The sequence below is a fragment of the Thalassophryne amazonica genome, chromosome 13 (assembly GCF_902500255.1).
Source record: "Thalassophryne amazonica chromosome 13, fThaAma1.1, whole genome shotgun sequence".
Taxonomy (NCBI): domain Eukaryota; kingdom Metazoa; phylum Chordata; class Actinopteri; order Batrachoidiformes; family Batrachoididae; genus Thalassophryne; species Thalassophryne amazonica.
In genome coordinates this window covers 49,967,384-49,992,666 of record NC_047115.1, presented here as the reverse complement: position 1 = coordinate 49,992,666, position 25,283 = coordinate 49,967,384, and the positions used below count along the sequence as shown (strand labels likewise).

The window sequence follows — 25,283 nt, the reverse complement described above, 5'->3', positions numbered from 1 at the left end:
AAGCCTACTCTCTGTCTGTAAGAGCAGTGCTTTTTCTTTCTTTATTTATACTTTCTTTATTTAATTTTCACTTAATGTTTTTATTTTGTTTAAAGCCAGAAGTGCACTGAAGGGAGGAAATTCCTTATTCTTTGTATTATTTTCTTGTATTGTTCGACTTGAAAAAAAAAGAACTAGAAGCACTCAGAGAGTGCAAACCTCCGCCAAGGCCATGGGGTCAATGACGCCATAACATCTACACGCCGTGGAATCATTGAACTTAAAAAAGTCTAACAATGATGTTTGCTCAGTAGTAAAAAAAGTTTCATCTGCTGTGACTGGATAGCATGTATCCTTAGTGCTTGGCATCACAGTTTATTGCAACTTGCACCTTTCCCAGAAGCTACTGTCATCTGAGCACTGATATTGATATTGCATGTGCTTATAGACAAAAACAAATAAGAGACAAAATTAAATTTATTATTCAACTAAACTGCAAATATATGAATTTTTTAACATTTATGAAACACTTCTCTAAACAAGGCCATAGGGTCACTGACCCTAAAGAGATTCCCTCCTTGGCACAGTGATCTATTTCTTTTTGTCTCTTTCTCTAAAATTGTATATAATAATCATTAGATTATTAATATATAAACAAAAATAAATTTAAGAAATATTACAATTTGTAAACAAATGCACCCGAACGTGATGACAGCTGCAACTGCTTAATGCTAACTTTTAACATTGAAAAAGCCATAGACATGCTAACGCGTTAGCATCGGGATCTGGATCGTGATCCAGATCACCACTAAAATTTAAACACTTGTTCCTCTTGTCATTTCCAACCACTCCACAAAATTTCATCAAAATCCGTTCAAAACTTTTATAGTTTTTCTCTATTGTGGTTTTGTCAGCTCTCTAACCTCAGAAGATTGTTTTAATTTGCTTTAAGTTCTATTTTTTTTAAACACTCTTTTATTTAAGAAACAGTGTAGAGAAGTGCACTGAAGGGAAAAAATTCCTTATTTTTTGTATTATTTTATTGTATTGTTTGACTTCAAAAACAGAATGTTTGAAACTGTTTACAGTATTTGTTGTGGTGTGTTAATTTTGTTGTATTGTGGTTTGTCAGCCCTCTACCTCAGGAGATTTTGTTTTAAGTTGTGTTGAGTGATACGTTTTTAAACAAAAATGTTGATTGTGATAATAAAGTATTTTGTTGTCACGTACAATGGCGAAATTCTATCCTAGGTCTTTTGGATCCTTTGGATCTATGAAGCAGAAATATGAAAAAGTATTGGTATCGGTATCGATATCGGCGATACTGGGCCTGTATTTACTTGGTATTGGATCAATACCAAAATTCCCAGTATCGCCCACCTCTAGTGCTACTTATTACTGATAATCAAATGACGGGTTTCTTGATTTTTTTTTCTTTTTTTTTGCGGTCCATTGGCGCAAACCGTGTCCCATACATAACCTCCACACTATGCTTGCAATGGGAGTTGACCTGCCCGGCTTGCCGTAGTCGTGCAAAACTGTGGCACTCCTCCTCAATGAGCGTAGGAAAAATGGCGACAGCATACGCACAAGCGAGAGTCAATTGTGCCGGCGCTTAGAAAGTGACCCAAAGAGACACATCACCGCCATTCTTGCAAATATTTAAAGGTGCAAACTGTTTCTGATATTGCTCCGACATGGTTTACTCCATGCACGACTAGGAACAAAAAGCCAGTGCCTTGCTATGGAGCCTCCGGATCGTAAGAAGCCCAGCAGCAGGTATGCTCTGAACACACAGCTTCTCAACCGCTGCCAAATTGAGAGCCGCAGCGGCCTCTACGGGGGGCGCTTACGCATCTCCAAGAAACGAGCTTCCTGTCAAATAGTGGCGCGCGCAGTTCACACTGCTTTTGCAAGGCTGGACTTGCAAACTTTTTTTTTTTTTTTTTGGAGCCACTTTTTTTCCGCGTATTTTTTATTTTTTTTTACGTCGGTATCGGCTCGTTTTGCTTGAGAACCAAGTCAGAATGTTCACCAAATGAGAAGGTAACGCTGCCGACATTTATAAAACTCTTAAAAACCTGTCAGAGACGAAGCTAGCTAACGTTAGCGGTCGCTGAGTCAGTTTTATTGTTCGCACGCAAGTTCATTAAAAGATACGCCGCCTGAGGTGGAACTGAATAAGTTTACGCTGTGCCCTTGTGATGTGGAATTGCTAATAATTTGGTGGTTATGCGTAATTTTCTGTGCATGCATTTGAGCATAATACCAAACCCCAAAGTTAACTAGCTGAGTTAGCTCCACTCTTATTTGTGTAGCTTCACTTGGTGCTCCTGCTCTTGTTGTTTCGGACTTTATTGCTGAATCATGAAGCGAGTAGTTCGTTTTATATTTTATGCAAAATGTTATTTGCATCCATAACTTCTTGATTAGGTCTGTAAATAAGTTGCATGCGGTTAATATACAATGCATTTTTTGCCAACTTGCAGGCTTTTTCTGCGTGCAGTAACTGTTTTTGTGCGCGTCATCTTAATCAAATCGCTGCTGTTTGCCCCTGAGAGGGCGACAGACCCTGTGTGGAATCTACTGTTATGTCTGTTGCCTCTTCTTTCTCACATGCCTTGCAGAAGGATTGACACGTTGGAACAGCACGGTCGTAGATAATTTTAGCAGCAAATCCTAGCAATTTCCCCTTAATTCATCAACCTACATTGGACAAAAACAGATTGTGCAATGCTGCCCTACAAAATGCCACTGATGCCTAACATTGTTGCCGTGTCAAAAAAGGCAAAAATTAGAATGCTGACCTGTTGATGACAGTGCTGCTGGAAACGTGTCCTTGTCAAGAATGAATGTGATTTCAACACACTTAAAAATATGTGCACAGAGTTTTAGGTGAAAGGTGAAACAAACAAAATGACAGTTGTATGCTTTGCATGGTTTTATAACACGCATGTAAACATGGTTATTTTGGCATATATTATCTTTAAAACTGGAACACGAGTTTAGCTTTTATAACGGAAATCACAGTGTAATTTCATTCAAACTTAAAATAACTCTACTGAGGCAGCTCCGTGTGCCAAATTGCATAGTGTCCTTGAGTAGGATGTGAAAGAAAATGGGCAGTACACCCATGTCACATGTGATAGTGCCCCACGATAGTTTTGGACCATTTAAAAACATATATGAATAAGATAATACTTTATTGTCAGATCAGATCCTAAATTTGTCTTACATATTCAGTAGTGCATTACAACACAAATAATACACATATTTCACAAACCAACAATCCATACAACAAAAATTTACTCACATTGCGGCCTTGATAATGTTATGGATTAAGCTCCATATTTAGTTTAAGTATCAACTGATGCACAAAAGAATGTTTCAGTCTGACCTTATTAAACTGTGGAACACTGTATCGACATCCAGATGGAAGGAGGACATATTTGTCAGAGATGTTTTTTGCCAGCCTTATTGTGTTGTGATAAGAGGTCTCATACAGGCCCTCTAAAGGCTGACCAACCCTCTAAAGGCTGACCAACTATTTTTGAATTGAATATATATATATATATATATATATATATATATATATACAAGGTCTATTAGAAAAGTATCCGACCTTATTATTTTTTTCAAAAACCATATGGATTTGAATCACGTGTGATTGCGTCAGCCAAGCTTGAACCTTCGTGCGCATGCGTGAGTTTTTTCACGCCTGTCGGTTACGTCATTCGCCTGTGAGCAGGCTTTGAGTGAGGAGTGGTCCACCCCTCTCGTCGTTTATTTCATTGTTTAGGAATGGCTCAGAGACTGCCGCTTTGCTTGGTCAAAATTTTTTCAGAAACTGTGAGGGACATCAAAGTGGACACCATTCGAGAAATTCAGATGGCTTTTGGTGAAAATTTTATGGGCTTCAAAGAGATTACGGAGTGTTACTGTCGCTTTAAGGACGGCCCAGAGCGACTGGTGGTGCGCCGTGCTCCGAAGCTGCCATCGACAGGCTGAGCGACCATTTCATTTCTAAATGGATGGCTGTATGGATCCGTGACCATCGTGCAATTTCTCTGGTTATCACAAGAGCTGGACATCAACCATTTTCCGGCAGATTTCACTTTTAACAAGAGATTTTGTCATGGAAAGAGGAGCGGAGGCTTCGCGCGTCGCGGCGGTGCCGCATGGCGCAAAGCAACGCCGTGATGAAGCCTCACAGGACATGTTCTGGCATGTCCAGGCACATCCACAATTTCTCGGATAATCACTCAATGGAAAAACCACCGACAGCTGTCTGAACGCCATCTCAAAGCCGTCCTGTGAGACCAAAATGGAGGTGGTTTTGTCTCGCTCCAGTAGCGAATCCATCGTGATGCGCGAAGCCTCCGCTCAGCTTTCCATGACAAAATCTCTTGTTAAAAGTGAAATCTGCCGGAAAATGGTTGCTGTCCAGCTCTTGTGATAACCAGAGAAATTGCACACGATGGTCATGGATCCATACAGCCATCCGTTTAGAAATGAAATGGTCGCTCAGCCTGTCGATGGCGGCTTTGGAGCGCGGCGCACCACCAGTCGCTCTGGGCCATCCTTAAAGCGACAGTAACACGCTGTAATCTCTTTGAAGCCCATAAAAGTTTCACCAAAAACCATCTGAATTTCTCGAATGGTGTGCACTTTGATGTCCCTCACAGTTTCTGAAAACATTTCGATCAAGCAAAGCGGCAGTCTCTGAGCCATTCCTAAACAATGAAAAAAACGACGAGAGGGGTGGACCACTCCTCACTCAAAGCCTGGCCACAGGCGAAAGACGCAACCGACAGGCATGAAAAAACTCATGCATGCACACAAAGGTTCAAGCTTGGCTGACGCAATCACACGTGATTCAAATCCATATGGTTTTTGAAAAAAATAAGGTCGAATACTTTTCTAATAGACCTCGTGTGTGTGTGTGTATGTATATATGTATATATATGTATGTGTGTGTATATATGTATATATATGTATGTGTGTATATATATATAGTGCATAGATACATCTGTGGATGCTAACGTAGTCCATCCACAGCAGACCCGCAGACACAGGTGGTGCCATTATTTCTCTCCCCATGTTCTGGTGAATCGGAACACCTGTTAAAATACTTCTCTTATCAGCATAACTCATTAAAAGCAAATTTTCACAGCAGCGTATATTAATCTTCCATACACCGGCTCTTTGCTCGCCGCTAATGAGGGAATCCTGGTTATTTACTTTCTTTTACTCTGCTTGGTAATATGCTTAAATTCGGTGGGTCGTTTCATCTGATCTGAGGCCACAGCCAAAGAGGCAGACATGTCGCACAGGGCAGGAGCTTGGGGGGTCATGGTGTTCTCAGGGCAGCACAAGGGGCATCCCCTTCCTTGTGCGGGGAGAGGAGGGAGGGATGGTGTGTGCAGTCTGAGGTAAGGCAGTGTGGTCTGATGTTGCCAGCTCTCCATACGAATGCGCGTCTGATTTTATATCATAAAAATGGTTAAACTGAACCAGAGGAGTTTTTGCGCTGCTGACTCCTTTAAGTCTTAATTGCTAATTAACACAGCACAGGGCCTTTTAAGTATATAAAATGTAATAATCTTTGATTTATTAAGTTTATCACCCAGATTTTAACTTCGAAGGAGCAGATTTGAAAAGTGAAAACAGTCAAGGTTTAACTTAAAAAAAAAAAAAAAAAAAAAAAAAAAAAAAATTATTAAAGGGGTTGTATAGTGCAAAACTAGTAATACCGTGCTATAATACAGTCACAGTCCAAAAAGTGAAAAATACCCTATTGTTAATTTTAAGTCATACTGCCAAACCCTATGGCCATTGCAAAATTGTTCATGGTACTCATCTGATCAATCGAAGAAGGTTGTTGCTAGGGTGGGCCTGACTGCAACATCTTTAATCCAAACCAGCACTGAACCCACTTACAAGTCAGAAAATAATAAGTGAAAGAACCATTGAATTAATCTGTCAGTGTTGTTACACCATATATCAAGTAGTATTTTGTGTGCAGGTTTCAGCACAGAGCACAAATTTTTTTAAATCAGTTTATCACACTACTTCATATTAAATATGCAATACACCCTCTATTTTAATCACACATCATCAGCAGCAGAGTGTCTGCTGTTTGAATGCAGTACTGATGCAAAATAATGGACATCCCATGGGTGTAAACTTAAAAATAAATGCTGTATTTGTGCATCAGAGTGCTCAGGTTGTTCCGCGCAAAACTCTGCCTGTTGGAGAGTGGGGCCAATATTACTTCGTCGGAACACCTGTTTCAATAAAATGTCTGATTTCATCACAAATAAAAATAAAATTTTATTGCAACCCCCCCCAAAGAGTAAAGTTCCACTTTTGAAAACATTTCTAAGACATTTTGCACACTACTACTACTACTGCTGCTGCTACTACTACTAATAATCATAACAGTAGTCATAATGAATATATTTTTAACAACTAAACATTCAGTCAGTGTTATGCTGTGTCATAGTTTTACTCCTGCATTTCTGTGCTAAGTGGAATTGAATAACAGGATAAAAAAAAAAATCATTAATCACCTACTTGACTGATCACTTTATGAATGTGTGCTGTACATGTTAGGTCTGTTGTCCAAATGATTGAATGAAATGTTTGTGTATAAAACAGGAACCTGCTGTAAAACAGTATTACTGAGTCAGGCCTGGAGTAATGTGCAATTATGCTTTTTAACCTTTTCCTGTATAAATAAATAAATGAAATGAAAATGAAATGACCAAGATGTAACATGGAGAATATATTTCTTCATTCATTTTCTGTACCTGCTTTTTCCCCAGTTAAGAGTCACAAGGGAACTGGAGCCTATCCCAAAAGTCATTGGGCAAGAGGTGGGGTACACCCTGCCACATATAGATAGACAAGGCCAAGTGGGGAGCGATCTGGCAACCTTTTTGCTGTGAGGCAACAGTGCTAACCACTAAGCCACCATCAAAATAGTTAATAGATTGACAGATTCCTTCAATGGCAATTTCACTTCATTTTTATGTTTTCAGTCTTAATTTTTTACTCGGATGACTTATGCGCTTTTGCAAATGAAGATTAATGCCCAGTCCCAATACTCTCCCTTCGCCCTATCACTGCACCCTTTTGCTTCATCGTGCGCATTCACTTGAAGATGGAAATGAAGGGAAATGGCAAAGTGGTAGCGTGAAGGCAGAGTGTTGGATTGAGCCTAAGTGGTGTGAGCTTTTGTCAGTAATGTCTTGTTCTCAGAATCAGTCTAAAGGCATTGTGGCTCACAGGCATTCCAGTGATTTCAGGATGTGGTGTACTGCGTACAGTGGATAGCTGTCTGGAGCCGGGGTGGGAGGCGCTCAAAACTCATTAATGCCTGTATTTGCCAGGAGCACAGGCTGTGGAATACAGATGGAGCATCCTCTAGCATTTTCAGACCGCATTCTGTGTCTGCCCACACTGCTTTTTGAGAAACTAACACAGAACTCAAATTCTGTCACTGTCATCTGTTGTTTTCCTTTTACAATGGGATCTTGATAAGAACTGAAATGAAATGAAATCAGATGCTTTTAGTTTGTAAGATCCTGTAACACAAGGAGCTCAAACATTACTGGAGGCTGATGAACATGTTGGTTATGAGTTTTTATAGTTTCATATTACATGTCAAAAGTGGAGCAGACAGCTGCACATGGTGAAAGTGGCTTCAGGTGGAACCCCCAAACAATATTTACCCCATGCGGTAGCATGCAGTCTGCAAGCGCCGTCTACATTCTGATACCTTTTAGATCATGTGACTTGTTGCAGTGCAACTGGTACACTGGATTCCCTAAGTGTTCCGTGACTGAGGAGGTTAAGTAATTTGTCAGATCCAAGAGAAAGCACAGCAGAGACGTGCACTTCCTGGTTCTCATGCATTGTGCTCAAACATGTGCTTTCCCAGTGGAAAACTATTCTGTTGTGCATGCTTGCTTTTCACAGTCGCATGCGAGAAAGAGTGGGAGGTCTAGTTTCAGTTGTTTCACTGTTCCAGAATAGAGTTGGGCCAGATATGCTATTGTTCATTTGTATAATGAACATGCTTTTTTCTTTTTTTTTCTTTTTTTCTTCATGGATTCACAGCAGATCAGACATGCATTTTGGGTTGTACTTGTACCTTCTTGAGAATTTTGCTGTTGTTGAAATTCATGTGTATGACCAGAGTGTATGTTGCTGCCTCTGGTGAACTCCACTGATGTTGAAATTCATGCACATTTGCATGAAGAGAGCATTACTGATTCTGTCATTAACTCCAGGTAGAAATTGATAACTTGCAGACACAGCATCTTAAATGGAATAATCAAAATATAGAGTTATCCTACTGACTGCCACTTATGCCATCATGGCTTCATGAGATGGAAGCATGCTCTTATACAATCTCATTCTGCTTCTCTGCTTTTTCCGCTCTCCAAAAATCCCCCTGTAGTTTGGCTATTGTGAGAAAGTGTGCTCACTAACCAGCTGTGTGCTATTTTGCTGTGGGCCTCACGAGCCACGTGTCGCAACCATACAATAGAATGTCCCTTCCTGGTACAATAGTGAGGATGGTTGGGTGTCAGAGGTCAGGCCCCCCTCACTCTGGTAGCCCTTGGTATCACTGCTTTAGTCAGCATACAGAAAAGAGTCTTGATTTTTTTTTTTTTTTTTTATGCACTCAGTGATTCTGCTGTGGGGGGGGGGGGGCTTGAGCATTCCACTGGCCTTTATTTGAGCCCTAAATGAGCCATCAGATGAGCCGTTGAGAGCAGCCAGACGCCATCTGCAGTGATAATTCACTTGTGGCACTCGGGCAAAGATGGCTTCAAACCACAGCAGTGGCTAACTCAAACCTCTTTTCGCCAAGTGACTTTCTGTGCAGCCTGCAAAGCGTTTTGAAGAGGAATTTGTGCAATCTTTCCTGCAAGCTGTCACAGTCTGCAGCTGAAGCGTCTCATGGCAACGACACAAACAACCGGTAGCAGTGGCGTCATTGGTTCTGCCATCATTCCTGAGCAATTTAGTCATGCTCTTTTATGCATATAAATGATCTTTTAAAGTTTGCATGCATTATCTATGTCCCGAGACACCATGCACACTTTGGAATTTTTACAAATTCACACAGTCATGTCACCCTTGAGACTCCTACTATGGGACTTTTTTTTTTTTTTTACAGTACTTGGCAGGACTAGTGTCCCACTATCTATTTTCATGATGCAGTGTCCCATTGTGTATGTGGTGTCTTTTTTGATAAAACACTGTGATATGACATATGAGTCTGCTGTTACCGTGAGTTGCTTTTTTGTTACACACACTACTGTGCTTGCATAGTGAAAAGAGTGCACCAAGGTCCTGCTTTTCCCTGGTCAGAGAAGAACAAGGAACTTTCTTAGCTTCCATAATGCACTCATAAAGACACCAGAGTTTTAAAAAATTCTGCAGTTACAGACTGCATTGCTGTTGTTCTGTGAAGTCTTGTTTTCACTTCAAGTCTTGTGTAGATGAAGACTTTAGTCCATCTAAAACTTTGTTACATATGAATTAGAAAAGCCTTGCAGCAGGTGTTCTTTCTACTTCAAATCTGCCTCCCGTCCAAGGACTGTCTGTGTGTTTAAGTGACAGATTTTGCAGTCAGGCAGATGGAAAACAGAAGTCTAGGCCTCAAATGGCTCTTTTTAAACTTAAGCAGGTGATTTCTAGACCCCCCCCCACTCCCCCCCCCATACGAGTGCACACCCCAAGTGAAAGTGACACATCCCTGCCCCTATGAACTTTCTACAGGCACCGGTAATACACACGTGCCTTTCAGTCTGTGATCGATGGAAGGACACATGGTGACGAGCATATAGAACATCTGTTTCGTGCCCCCCTCCTGATCTTTGTCTTTTTGTTTCTGTTGGCTGGGGTCAGACCTTCCAGCCTTTTCATGCTAATCCTATTAAAAAACAATCAGAAAGGCATTAGGAAGCAAGCTCTGACATTGTAATCTGCAAAGATGTCTGCACTTGTTATCACCATTTTCTCCCCATCCTTTTACTTTTATGTTTGTATATGTGTCTTTTTTTGTTTGTCCCAGACGATTATTATTATTATTATTGTTATAGTGCTTTCTTTCTGCCAGAGCCCAATGTACCATATTATGCCTTATGAACTTTCTTCAATAGAAAATAATATTGCCCAGTTAAAAGTTTTTCCTTTGATTGGCCAGAGCCCTGTTTGCATATAATAAAGTTTTTGCACATTTGAACTGAATGAGACAGAGTGCATAATGCAGTTTGACTTGTAGAGGTAGACAGGTTGATGACAAGGAGGGAGTTTAATATTTCTGCCTGTTCAGTTGAACCATTATGTTTACCTAGACTAAGTGAGGGTGCTCAGTGGAGAAGCCACAGCTTATTATCTCTTGTCTGGATGATTGTGGTCATGCACACAGCATTGCTTGCTGCTGCTGCACATTTGGGACACAAGCCAGTCGGGCTCCAAGGACAGACACTTGTCATTCTGTTTTAGGTTGTAGCAGGCACTTATTCTCCTTCCATCTAGCATGCTGTTTGCCTTTGGTATTAACAGGCATTTTCTGAAGATTCTATTTTGAATAATCAACACCTGCTCTGTTTTAACTTGTGCATACGTTTCTTGGATTCCTGGTGTGAATGTAAATTTTGATCATGCTTTGTAGGTAGCAGTGGTGATTGCAAAACTGCAATGTCTACTTCTTGTTAATAGTTTGCATCGTCTGTTTTTCTCAATTCTATTGTGTTGACAGGCAGGCCAACTCAGTGAAAGATGCGTCCAAACAGAATTCTCAAGCGGATGAATCTTGTGACTCTCACAGCGAGGAAGAGGAAGCTGTGTATGGGGCATCACCTCCTTTATACCAACCGTCAGATGAAACGCCTGTCAGGGAAACATCAAAGGCACAGCCAGTCAAGGAGTGCCGGTCGTTCTCCCAACAAGGGTAAGTTAGGAGAACAATATAACTGGAATTTGTGTGTTTTTTATAAAGCAACATAATGTTTGAATAATTCTGACCTATAAGCATATGTTTTTCAGCCGACCTCAGCTCATCTCTCTTGAGGGAGAGTCCAGGGTAGTGGAGCCAGCTGAAGAGTACAACTAACGCAGGGTAAGAAGCAAAGAGCACCAGCGTCTCGACGGAGAGAGGACCACAAGAAGACATTTGAAGGCTCCATTTATGCTGGATCCACTGTCAAAATCTAGCCCGTTTGGTGCCGTTAACATGGATCCAGGAAGCATTATTTGAGCTACGCTGCAGCAGTGGTACAAACTTCCTGTTTCTATGCCTCACCCATGGCCCGACCCCATCGCCAGACCTCCAGAACAGACGTCCAGCCGACCGCCTCAAGTTCTTTGAGACTCTGCGGCTGCTGCTCAAGCTCACATCTATGTCCTCCAAGAGGAAGGAGAAGGAGCAGAGAGGCTGGAGAACATGGCCTTTACTGGGTCACAACAAAGAAGTTATTTGGTTGGAGCTGCAGGCTTGGCACGCTACGACGCAACCAGTGCTCAAGATGTCTTCCCTTTTCACTGCTCGCAAGGCCATCCCTGACATCATCAATGAGGTGCTGCATTTTAAAGTTAAAGTACGACAGCCTAAGAGTGGCCCCAGTGTTCAGGTACCAAAGATCCCAAGAGGATTATCAGAATGCCTCAGATGTAGTTTGTGAAGAAGAGAGGGGTCTCCTGTAGCAGAGGAACCAACCACTGTGGAGTTGATTCTTGGGCCTTTAGTGCCTGTCCGTCATCAGAAATGAACACAGCAGAGCCTCTTGGCAACGGGGCTGATTACAGGGAACATCTTCAGCGCCAACGGCTAGCATTTGACCAGGTCAAGCGTGTGTATGGAATTGCTTGAATCTGTGGAAGCATTATACCCCTCCTTGCAGGCACTGCAGAGGGACTATGAGAAGTATGCAGAGAGACGACTTCCAGGGCAGGGTGCAGGCGCTCTGTCTGTGGCTCAACATCACCCAGGACCTCAACCAGAAGCTGCGCGTTATGGCTACTGTGTTGGGCCTGCACGATGTGTCCCGTATCGGGTGGCCTGTGTTTGAAATCCCTCACCCCGCTGTTCCCGTGGTAATGAAGAAAGAAGAGTATGAAGAGGACGAGGAGAATGACTCAACAGCCACCTGTCACAGCTGAAGTGATGCAGAGGACCGAGATGCTGAGCCAGATGGAAACAGTGGGATGTGCAGCAGAGGAGCGTTGTCTCCCTCCTTTGATTCCGAAATTTGCCGACTGGTGTCAGAAGATGAGTTTCTCCAACCTGCTGTGGAAGGTACTGCAGAAGTGGGACGGAGGGAGGGGAGTGTTTTGCGCCCACGTCCATCTTACAGACCATTTGTGGATAAGGCTCTGAAACAGATGGGACTGCGTAAACTGATCCTCAGATTGCAAAAACTGATGGACCGCTCTCTCCAGAGGTCTAGGGCAGCACTGCTCTGCCACACTCCTGCCACAGAGGTGAGGCTGTTATATCTTTGGCTACATAATTATAATGATCACCATATTTTATAACAGATCTTACAGTCTGCGAACAAGCAACTTCCTGATTCCCTCCCCCCCCTTTTAATTAAGTCAGTTCAATAAGTGTAATTATGTCTTTGCTAATACTAAGGTGAGCAGTTTTAAAGCAGCTGGAGCAAAAACTGCAGTTGCAGTGAAGGAAAAGCAGTCAAACAGCCTGCTGTAATGTTTGCTGAGTAAATGTGACTAATTTTATTGGTGCTTGAAAGAAGCTGAAACACCATTTTAGGAGTACAAGTTCTCACAGAGTGGCTCATGTAACAATTGAAAGAATGTTAGAAGCGACGGAGAATTGCTAGAAAACAGAACTTTTGTTTAAAAAAACAGTGGAAATGCCTATTACCTTTGTTATGGCGAGGCAGATACAAGTGGCAGAAATAAGGTTCCTCTGCCGGGCATATATGGGCTTATACTCGGGGACAGGGTGAGAATATCTGAGAGGGACTCTGTCACTGCTTCTTCACATTGACAGGAGCCAGATGAGGAGGTTCTGGCATCTGGTGAGGATGCCCCTTGGTCGTCTCCCTGGGGAGTTCTTCGAGGCACATTCAGCCAAAGGGTTTACATTCCCAGCTAGCTTGGGAATGCCTCAGGAACATCCTGCCCCCTGCTGGAAGCTCTTGTTTACTACACAGCTTCCCCACAGAAGTACCCTGAGAGCAGCCACAAAGCCAGCTCTCTACCAATCACAATGCTCCAGTCAGGCGGAGGTCTTGGAAAATAGTCAATAATAAATACTGATAGAATAACTCCATTAATGTCAATTCTGTCATTTGTACAAAGTTAAATATAACATATCTTTTAATGTTGAATAATGCACTAATTCTGAGGTTTTGTAACAAACAGACAGATCGCAAAGGATTCTGGGTAAAAGTGCCTCTGCTAAACACTGATTGGTTCAGTCATTCATTATGTAAGCCAACACGTTAATGTGTCGTGTGTTGATGTTTACAGATAAATGTGCTTTTGTAAAATATTCCATTTTTTATTTGTAAAAACAGGCATTTTTACAGAGCCCTGGAAGTGTCATCGCAAAATGTTTGCATGTGGAGAGAATGTGCGCACGTTTTATGATGTTGTAAAACATGCACTCAATATTGTCTTGACACATAAATGTTGGCTTTACACTGTGCGAGTTTTGGCCCTTTTTCAGATGATTTTTCATTCGTACGAGAATTTTTTGGATCAAGTTTCAGGTTAATCGCACGTTCTGCATCGTGTAGTGTACATGGAGTAACAAGCTGCGTTTAACATCTCACGACCACCTCCTGATCGCCGATCGTATGGTCGAATGAAAATCAAACCTGTTTGATATTCTGGTCGGCCGTCGTGAGGGTATCCTGCTGCTGAAGAGCTACAAGCATCCAACCGCTCGCACTGTGCATGTGCAAACACGGCAGACCTGTCTTGTAATGTTTTTATTTTTTTGTTGTTTTGTTTTTAAACTTTGATGTCTCTCATCAAGAGTTTTTGTAAATTAAGTTTGAAAAAAAGGCTTACGTTTTGCTTTTGGAAACACGAGTTCGATGTGTGGTTTTTGAACGTACAATGTGTGTGAGAACATAAATTGTGTGCTCTGAACTCTTATACTGTGCGGTTCTGTGGTACAGTTTGAACTGAAACCGAGTACAGTGATTAAAAATATCAAGTGTCTGCCCAGCTTCAGGACGAATACTGCCATGAACACTCCTGGCCAGTAGATGGCGGTAGAGGCCTTGAAAACTTGACAAAACAAAATTCCAGATAATCCGTGTCTGCTACATTTAAGATGCGTGGAATTTAATAAACACAAATACAATAACAATGTCTGTAAACCCAAAGAATATATTCACGAGAGTTTTAGGCACTAGAGTTTAATGCTGTTGTCCGTGGAGCCTGAACATAGTGTCTGAAATGCATTTGTCCTGTCGTGAACGTACTGAGATTACCTATCCTACCTATAATGCACTGCTGGGCACAGCATGTGCTCACTAAAACGTTAAAAATTGGCACATTACTTTAAAACTAAAACATATATCTGATATTTTCACTTTATAAAACTTCAGACATGACAGTAATTTTAAATAACTTGTCCAAAATTAGTTTGGTTAAAATTTGAACCATAAGTTTAAAAATGCCTGGATGACTTTGGATGATATTGCCAGCGTATTAGTATGGCGTTAAAGGAATTTTTTTTTTTTTTTTTTTTTTGTGACCAGTTCTCCTTTGCCTGCAGAGGATAGAGCAGTTTTTCCTGGAAGCAGCTCTCTTCTGTTTGCAGAGGGTAGAACTATACATCTGTCATGAAACTTTTTTCAGGTAGGTGCTCAACTGATTTTAAATTTTAAAAATGTTTGCCGCTGTTCAGCTTTGTTTACTGTGTTATCGGTCTAAAAGTTATCAGATAAAAATTTACCGGAAGATAATTAGTCCGATAATGGTTTTTAAAGTTATCTAAAAAGATAATCCGATAATGAAAACATTCATTGATAATTATTTATCGTATTATCGGAACTGTGCCCACCACTGGGTACACACTGGACAGAATGCCAGTTTATTGCAGGGTCGACAGACTCATTCATACTGCATGCACACCTATGGCCAATTTAAAGTTTCCAATTCACTTAACCCATGCAAACTCCACACAGAAAGGCCAGTATAACTACAATTTGATAAAGATGTTTAAAATGTAGTTAATGTATTTATGTAATTGTGGCTGATTGCACTGTGTCGGTATCCTCAAATGTTAGCTATTATTGTAAGCCTCTGGAGTAAAGAAAGAACTGTTTTCAGTAAAAAAAACTATTTTTTTTTTACCACAGGTACTCCCCACTCAAACCATTACCTTAATACACATGCAGCCCAAACTCCATGTGTCTGTGGCTCGTCCATATGAAATATAAAATTCAGGATTGAGTTTTCCTGAAGGCATGTGGAAAACAAGCTCAAGTTTACTTGTCATCTTTTTGTTTCTTTAAGTTACTCTACCTTTAAACTGTCCCTGGTGAAGCAGCAGGTGTTGTACAGTCGGAGCTTACACTGCCTTCATTGTTGCCTTTCATGCCTGGTGGGTTGCCTTACTAGTGCCATTTATGCACGGTTGCTCATTTTTGAGGACCACTTGCTCTGTCATGATTTGCCATGTTGTGCACGGTTCATTAAATTTCTTAATTATTGATTTAACTGGAGTCCCAATGATGTGCAGCACTTGAAATCAACTTTAAACATTCTCTTTGCCACCTTGTCGGTGAAATAACAAAATTGCACATCATCAGAAATCATCAACCAAATGTCAGTTTATTTTTTTTTTTTAAAAAAAATGGTACATTTGTTTAACCTCTTGACACTGGTCACTTGCTTTGGATATTGTGGGCTTTCAAATTCAAGCATAAATTCTACAGTAGAAGCTCATGTTTATCTTTTTCGTTTGATACCAATATGCTGCTGGATTTTATATATTTTTTAAAACTTGCCAGTCTCGCAGTCTGTCTTGCAATTTATGGACTTAACTTTGTATAGGTTAGTAATTCATGAGAGAATTTCACTGCTGCATGTGTGGTTGGAAATGGATCAATGGATGTTAAGGTTTTTTTCTTTTTTCTAGTATGTGCAATAGTCAGTCATGTTTTTGTCTTGTACTCACTTTTCTGCATAATAGTTGAATAGATGAAGTTTGAGGCAAAACATTTTGTTCTTTAAAATTGCCCAAGATAATCAGTGATATTACAGTTGCAGTTATTATTTTAAGATGGTTATGCTGAGCAAGGACTGAGAATTAAAGAACAGTAAGGAGACACAAAGTCCGTTTGGGCTTAATGTCATGCTGAATCAAGCTCTTTGGATCTATCTTCCAGCAGCAGTTTGCAGACTTCCCAGACCCCATGATGTACAGTGATTGCCTACCAGAACTGTCACGTCACGTGTCCTGTAGTGGTCCTGCTGACTCGAAGTTGGGAGAAGACCAGGTGTCCTGGAAGGATTTACTAGACATGGACCTCCCATCTTTCCGACCAGCGTTCCTTGTACTATGCAGAGTCCTTCTCAATGTCATTCACGAATGCCTTAAGTTACGGCTTGAGCAGCGGCCGGCTGGAGAACCTTCACTGCTCAGTATCAAACAAGTAAGCAACCGCTTTAGTGCGCTAACCTAGTCTTACAGCTGGGTATTGTGCTTGATTCATGACACTGCAGCACCACCCATTCAATGACAGTTTATGCTGTTTTATCTATTTTCTTAAAGTATTCATTCATTGAATCTGCTTATAGCTATTAAGACCCTATCTCAGTCATTTGGCAAGAGCTGGGGTACAACCCGGACTAGCTGCCAATCAGTCACAGGGCAATCTGGCAGTATTTGTCATCTAAAAATTCTAAGCTTTTAATAAAACAAAATGACCATAAGTAATTGAAATACAAGAAAACACTGAAGTTTGTTGAGCAGTTGTTTATTGCATTATTCCAGAAATTAAGTCATGTATGACAGAATTGTTTCATGCAAATCTGTCATCTTTGTGCTGTGCAGTTGGTGCGTGAGTGCAAGGAGGTTCTTAAAGGCGGCCTTCTGATGAAACAGTACTATCAGTTCATGCTTTGTGGTGTGGTGACTGATGATCAGGGCTTGCAGACGAATGCCAGCATTGATGAGTTTGAGGAGGATCTTCACAAGATGCTTGTGGTAGGATCATGCTCCTTTCTCCCTCTAGTAAAAGTTATGATTGTTCGAAAATAGGTCGTATTCTCAAAAGAAACATTTCAAAGTGTATAAGATTTGAATTTTATGTAAAAGTTATGTGTAAAATGTCTGTCCCCCCCCCCGGCTTTGTAGGTATACTTTGACTACATGCACAGTTGGATCCAGATGTTGCAGCAGCTGCCTCAGGCATCGCACAGCTTAAAGAATCTGTTAGAGGAGGAGTGGCACTTTACTAAGGTCATAACTCCTTACATCCGTGGAGGAGAGGCCCAGTCTGGCAAGCTTTCTGGTCAGTGAACCTGCAGTTCACTTACATGTGTTGCTGCAAATTTGAGCTTTTCACAAGCTCGACCTGTAGCGCTCGGGCAGTACACCAGTGTCTTAGTCATCACTGGTACGATAGTGCTTCAGAATATGAATTCAGCAATACCACCAACCATGAGAATCAGTTTTTCCCCATAACAGTACTGAATACCCATGAGATCATGTAGTCCTGATCAGCACTGCATTGGTGAGGCTGTGACGATCAGAGCCGGTGGTCTTTGTGGTCATTTTTATTTATTTGTCTGTGCTGTGCCCCATGTGCATCAAACACCTGTTAACTTTTTTTTTTTTTTTTTACAGATCTAACTGGTTATAAAGTTACATTCACATGAAGAATAACTTGGTGTTTTATACATTTTGAATTACTCTGCATGCTATAGCGCCCATGTAAAATTTCCCTGTGGGGAACAATAAGGTATATTTGATTTGATTAACAGTCATGGGAATTGCTAAACTATGATTCTGTGAGGTAAACCAGTGGACATTTGTGCTGTGTGCACTCATTTAGCTTTAAGAAGCATTAATTGAAAACGGCTGCAGATTTGTGAACTGTGAACCTGATTCATGAAGTTTATCATTTAGTTCTTAGTTTTGAAGGAGCAAATCCAAAAATGAAAAATTCAAGTTAAACTCGTGCTCAAGCAAGATAAGTATTATAGAAGTTGTACTGCGCAAACGCAGTAATACTGTTACTGTATTGAAATGCTGTGGTATTATTTTTAGGTCAACTCCTAGCGTCCCAGTGGTCGTGATGCTGTTACCTCGTAAATCTGACAGTGTATCACAGGCATATAGTGTTGTTGGTCCCTGCAGTATATAGACTCTCGTTGAACTTTCATGTACTGTTTTGAAGGAAAATAAAATATAGCTGGTCAGTCATATTTAAGTATCTTTTGATAAACTGGGAAGCTGTTGAACCCGATTTATCTGCATTTTTCAAACGATGTAACCATCACTGCCCACATACTTCCATACATCCTTTACATTGCCAAGTTTAAGCAAAGCATCCATTGGAGGATGAGGCATTGCAGCCCTCAGTGAAGTACTGACAACATCAAACATGATGAAAGCTGACTGCAAAATGGTTTAAAAACAACAGAATGTGGACAGAAGTCTCTGACCATGTTCATGTTTAATGTTTGCATAAATGAGCTTTACCTTATTGTCTTCTGTAAAAATAAAGCTCACTCCATGAATTATAGGTATTATGTTTTTTGTTTGGTCCCCAATTTGACAAGAGGCTCTCCATATTGATATACAGAGTATGATGCTCTCACTTTAAAAACATTTATTAACATTATATTGTAACTATCTAAATGTGAAAGCTGAAAAATTGCTGTCACAAAACATCTGCACCAGATTCTTAATGGTTTCATAATGAATTAACTCTTGTCACAGAAAAGCTGCTTAGTCTGCTGCTTCTTTCAGAGTTGGAGCTTATTTGGTGACAAAATGAACCTCATTAAGAATGGTCTCTGAGTAAAGTTATTATATCCGTATAAACTAGCGAATCAGAATCCGATCAGTGCGATAGGCCAATGGTCTCCTGTTTGGGTCTTGTTCCACTCAGAGCTGCTGCATGAAATGGTTCTGTTTAGATCATTGTGATCTAAGCAGCTCAGCACAAACCCTGAACAAATACTACAAAACCACATGGTGATACGGAGAAACCGAGACTCTAAGCTGAAATAGGGGCTAAAATTTACCACGCAGCTCTGATGGTCACACAGGTGACCAGCCTGCTCTGCGTTTCTCTGATCGGCTGCTCTTCCATCATATTTCCTTGCGTAATTTAAAGACATGCAGATTAAGTGAATTGGAAACTTTGTAATTGTCCAGGTCTCACTTGTAAAAGAGATTTTGATCTCAATGGAACTAACCTGGTTAAAACAAGGTTAAATTAAATTAAAAATGCGTCCAGCAGCTTTGCCATTGTGCAAAAAGTCAATAGATGTGCAATAGCACATCAGTGGAAACTGCTTCCATTCAGTGTTCTACAAGCTCTTTAAAAAATATGTTAAATTGTGTCAGGAAAAATGCTTATCTATTTATTCATGCATTTTTTTTTATCACAAAATGTAGTCCCTGCCTCCTCCAACAAAACGCAAACAAACAAAAATGCAATTTTGGAGTTTGTGCTTATAAGTTAATTGTTGTTCCGATCCTTACAGTGACATTGCTGGGATGCTGCTGAAATCCACTGGAGACTTCCTTGATGCTGGCCTGCAAAAGAGCGGCAATGAATTCTGTGAATGTGCAGATAGCAGCACAGCCTCAGATGAGATCAGGTAAGGGGCATATTACATTTCAGTTATTGGAGTCTATAATGAATAATTAAAAATATTCTTCTTGGTGGTGGTAGTTTTTAATTTAAATTATTTTCTCTTTTTAAGGCGGTCAGTTATTGAGACGAGTCGGTTGCTCAAAGAGCTATTTCATGAAGCCAGAGAAAGAGCTTCCAAGGCTTTGGGTTTTGCCAAAATGCTTCGCAAAGTGAGAGAATGCACTTTTAATTTTTTTTTTTTTCCTTTCCCCTTTACATCACCAAATACCATAACAGCACTGGAGAAGTAGTGTTTTCAGACCCTACTTTTTTGCACACTGAGGAATTGGGCCTGTGTGTCCTGAAACATGCATTCTTTGCTTTCCCTCTGCAGGATTTGGAAGTTGCTGCAGATTTTAGTATTACAAAGGGGTTGCCCTTTCTCCTGGAGGCACTAAAGGAGAAAAACTATGTCAAGGTATGCAAGTAATTTTGTTTTATATTAATTTCATGTCTGTTTTCTATTTTTTTAGTCTTGAATTTAATTATTTTTCTAATATTGTCCTTTCATCTTCAGGTTCAGATTCCAGGCTTGGAAGAGCTGCAGATTTTTGTCCCTTGTGGCTTGATGGATCAGCGTCCACTCATCCTACAACTTCTTAATGCTGCTGCTGGAAAGGAGTGCTCCAAAGAGCCAGATGATATTCATGAGGATGAGGCCTATCTGCTCTTAAGTAAACATGGAACTGGGGACTCCACTGCTGATTCTGACTGGGCTCAGTGGGATGGAAAGATGCTGAAACTGGTTCCACAGATGGAAACCATTGACACCCTCAGGACTATGAAGGTAAATAATACAACCCCTGGCAAAAATTATGGAATCACCAGCCTCTGAGGATGTTCATTCAGTTGTTTAATTTTGTAGAAAAAAAGCAGATCACAGACATGACACAAAACTAAAGTCATTTCAAATGGCAACTTTCTGGCTTTAAGAAACACTATAAGAAATCAGGAAAAAAAAATTGTGGCAGTCAGTAACGGTTACTTTTTTAGACCAAGCAGAGGGAAAAAAACATGGAATCACTCAATTCTGAGGAAAAAATTATGGAATCATGAAAAACAAAAGAACGCTCCAACACATCACTAGTATTTTGTGCACCACCCCTGGCTTTTATAACAGCTTGCAGTCTCTGAGGCATGAACTTAATGAGTGACAAACAGTACTCTTCATCAATCTGGCTCCAACTTTCTCTGATTGCTGTTGCCAGATCAGCTTTGCAGGTTGGAGCCTTGTCATGGACCATTTTCTTCAACTTCCACCAGAAGATTTTCAGTTGGATTAAGATCCGGACTATTTGCAAGCCATGACATTGACCCCATGTGTCTTTTTGCAAGGAATGTTTTCACAGTTTTTTCTCTATGGCAAGATGCATTATCATCTTGAAAAATGATTTCATTATCCCCAACATCCTTTCAATTAATGGGATAAGAAAAGTGTCCAAAATATCAATGTAAACTTGTGCATTTATTGATGATGTAATGACAGCCATCTCCCCAGTGCCTTTACTTGACATGCAGCCCCATATCATCAATGACTGTGGAAATTTACATGTTCTCTTCAGGCAGTCATATTTATAAATCTCATTGGAACAGCACCAAACAAAAGTTCCAGCATCATCACCTTGCCCAATGCAGATTCGAGATTCATCACTGAATATGACTTTCATCCAGTCATCCACAATCCACGATTGCTTTTCCTTAGCCCATTGTAACCTGTTTTTTTTCTGTTTAGGTGTTAATGATGGTTTTCGTTTAGCTTTTCTGTATGTAAATCCCATTTCCTTTAGGCGGTTTCTTACAGTTCGGTCACAGACGTTGACTCCAGTTTCCTCCCATTCGTTCCTCATTTTGTTGTGCATTTTCGATTTTTGAGACATATTGCTTTAAGTTTTCTGTCTTGACTCTTTGATGTCTTCCTTGGTCTACCAGTATGTTTGCCTTTAACAACCTTCCCATGTTGTTTGTATTTGGTCCAGAGTTTAGACACCTGACTGGTGAACAACCAACATCTTTGCAACATTGCGTGAGAGTTACCCTCTTGAAGAGTTTGATCCTCGATCTTAATCCAATTGAAAATCTTTGGTGGAAGTTGAAGAAAATGGTCCATGACAAGGCTCCAACCTGTAAAGCTGATCTGGCAACAGCAATCAGAGAAAGTTGGAGCCAGATTGATGAAGAGAGTACTGTTTGTCACTCATTAAGTCCATGCCTCAGAGACTGCAAGCTGTTATAAAAGCCAGAGGTGGTGCAACAAAATACTAGTGATGTGTTGGAGCGTTCTTTTGTTTTTCATGATTCCATAATTTTTTCCTCAGAATTGAGTGATTCCATATTTTTTTCCCTCTGCTTAGTCTAAAAAGTAACCGTTACTGACTGCCACAATTTTTTTTCCTGATTTCTTATAGTGTTTCTTAAAGCCAGAAAGTTGCCATTTGAAATGACTTTAGTTTTGTGTCATGTCTGTGATCTGCTTTTTTTCTACAAAATTAAACAACTGAATGAACATCCTCTGAGGCCGGTGATTCCATAATTTTTGCCAGGGGTTGTATGATTACATTTCAAAGTAATGTGAGACGTCTCTGCTTCCAAATGTGGTATAGCATCTTGTAACTGAGTCCATATCCCATATTTATGACTTAGGTTTTTGTAATTATTGCTTATTATCTAGTAGTTTTGCTTTACAACCTTAAATTTACAGTCTTGTGATTTTAACATCTCAAATTATGATTTGTTATTTCATAATGATAATTTATATATAAAAAAAAGTCAGGCCTTGGAGCGTGCACTGGTGCACATCTACAACCCCAATTCCAGTGAAGTTGGGACGTTGTGTAAAATGTAAATAAAAACAGAATACAATGATTTGAAAATCCTCTTCAACCTATATTCTATTGAATACACCGCAAAGACAAGATATTTAATGTTCAAACTGATAAACTTAATTGTTTTTGTGCAAATATTTGCTCATTTTGAAATAGATGCCTGCAACACATTTCAAAAAAGCTGGGACAGTGGTATGTTTACCACTGTGTTACATCACCTTTCCTTCTAACAACACTCAATAAGCGTTTGGGAACTGAGGACACTAATTGTTGAATCTTTGTAGGTGGAATTCTTTCCCATTCTTGCTTGATGTACGACTTCTGTTGTTCAACAGCCCGGGGTTTCCGTTGTTATATTTTGCGCTTCATAATGCGCCACACATTTTCAATGGGCGACAGGTCTGGACTGCAGGCAGGCCAGTCTAGTACCCGTTAGTCTGTTAGCTGAATTTGTCTGTGTTCTGGTTTCATTTGTCCTGCCCAGGATATAAACGGTCTCACCCAGCCTCCACCTCTTGTACCATATATGGGCTGCGGCCACACACACAGACAGACAAAGCATACATACATTTTACTGTGGTTTCACATTTCCATAAATCGGTGCAAAAGTCAGCACACTACAATTTCCAGTAAAGACAAGAACAATAACTATGCCTGTTTTTGAGTGATTCGCCCAAATTAAGCGGTCTGAAGAGAAGGAATGTGAGTCATACAGGTAGTTTTTGTGATGCTACACTGGGCAGCATCTCATCTAGGAAGGATAAGGTGTTTGGGATCAAGAGATCACACTAAGATTCCCACACAAACAATCACAAAGATTACAGCAATTCTCCCAGCAAACCCACAATTGTCCCTCGCAGATCTTGGACAAATATGTCCACTTCGAGAGTTTGCTATATTTTGAAATGCAAAGCCACTGGGTAGGAATCTGCTCCGCTAATGTCTTACCAGTTATGACATAGATATGGCTTCCTACAACAAAATCATGAGTATATTGCTGATGGTCTAGGTGACGGGGAAGTGATGATCTAGTGGTTAAGCAGTGGCCTTCAGACCGGAGGATGCTCAGTTCAAACCCCTGTCAGGCTAGAAAATCGCTAAGGGGCCTTGGACAAGGTCCTTAATCTCCAAGTTGCTCCTGGTGTGTAGTGAGTACTTTGTGTGGGCACTTTGCATGGCAGCACCCTGACATCAGCATGTGAATGGGTGAATGCAAGGCATCATTGAAAACTGGGCTGTGGAGTGCAGCTTTCTGCAAAGCCGCATTAATAAATCTGCTGCACATGCTGTTGAAGAGTGGATGAAAACTCAGATCAAATCCAATAAGAATCAACCCGATAAATGTGTTTTTTCAATAGTCAAATGATAAATGGATTGCATTTATATAGTGCTTTTCCATCTGCATCAGACACTTAAAGTGCTTTACAATTATGTCTTACATTCACCCATTCACACAGACACACACTGATGTCAGGGTGCTGCCATGCAAGACGCTCACTACACACCGGGTGCAACTTGTAGATTAAGGACCTTGCCCAAGGGCCCTTAGTGATTTTCCAGTCAGACTGGGGTTCAAACAAAGGATCCTCTGGTCTGAAGCCCAACACTTAACCACTAGAAGATCACCTCCCAGTCAAACTTGGTTCACTTAAAGTGTGCATCCTTTCGCTTTGTCTAGAATGTGGAGAGCAGTCAGTGGGTCAACACACAGCGCCGTGAGGTTTATAAAAATATGTGTAGCAAGGTGAAGTCCAGATTGAAAAGATGTTCCCACTAGCTTGGCTAATGGGGAATTCCCTTTTGGCTGACCTGGTAGAGCCCTGGTCTCTAGTTCGAGCAGTCCGGGGTTCAATCCCACTGCCGTCCGGGCCACAAAGGTCCCACAGTCACATATGCGAACACAGTGCTTTGTATACACAACTCTTCTCTTTTAGATGTTCAACAAGCGTCTCTGTCTCGCTGTTTGATACTGCTGAGTTGATAAGAACAGCCACAGAATGCTCTTCTTCTTCTTCTTCTTTTGGCTGTTCCATTTAGTGGTCACCACAGCAGATCATTCGTTCCCATCTCACCTTGTCCTCTGCATCTTCCTCTGTCACACCAGCCACCTGCATGTCCTCCTTCAGCACATCCATAAACCTCCTCTTTGGCCTCCCTCTTCTCCTCCTGCCTGGTGACTCCATCCTCAGCATCCTTCTCCCTATATACCCTGGGTCCCTCCTCTCTCTGCACATGTCCAAAGCATCTAAATCTTGCCTCTCTGACTTTGTCTCAAAATGGTCCCACCTGAGCTGTCCCTCTGATATGTTCATTCCTAATCCTGTTCAATGCTTTATTTTACTCAGTGTGCCATTTTGTAAAGTTCTCACTTCTGCTGCTCCATCGATTAGCTCCTTGCACCAGTTATGCATTTGCTCCACATCTTGTGTGTTACAGCGCCACATACAGGCCTGATGTATATACTATAGTCTATGGTCTGGAGATATTTCTCCAGCTGGGAGGCTGAGTTCCTTTGCTGTGTGCAGGGCACTGCTGAAAACCTTACTCTGTGGAGATATTAGCCACACTACAGCAGCTGTGGTCTACTGGGGCTGTG

The 25,283-nt window shown here is 40.9% G+C and overlaps 1 pseudogene; it reads left to right on the top strand.

Annotated features, from left to right (window-relative positions):
* The first annotated feature begins 1,536 nt into the window (after positions 1-1,536).
* On the top strand, positions 1,537-24,668 carry LOC117522951 (annotated as a pseudogene).
* Positions 24,669-25,283: the final 615 nt, after the last annotated feature.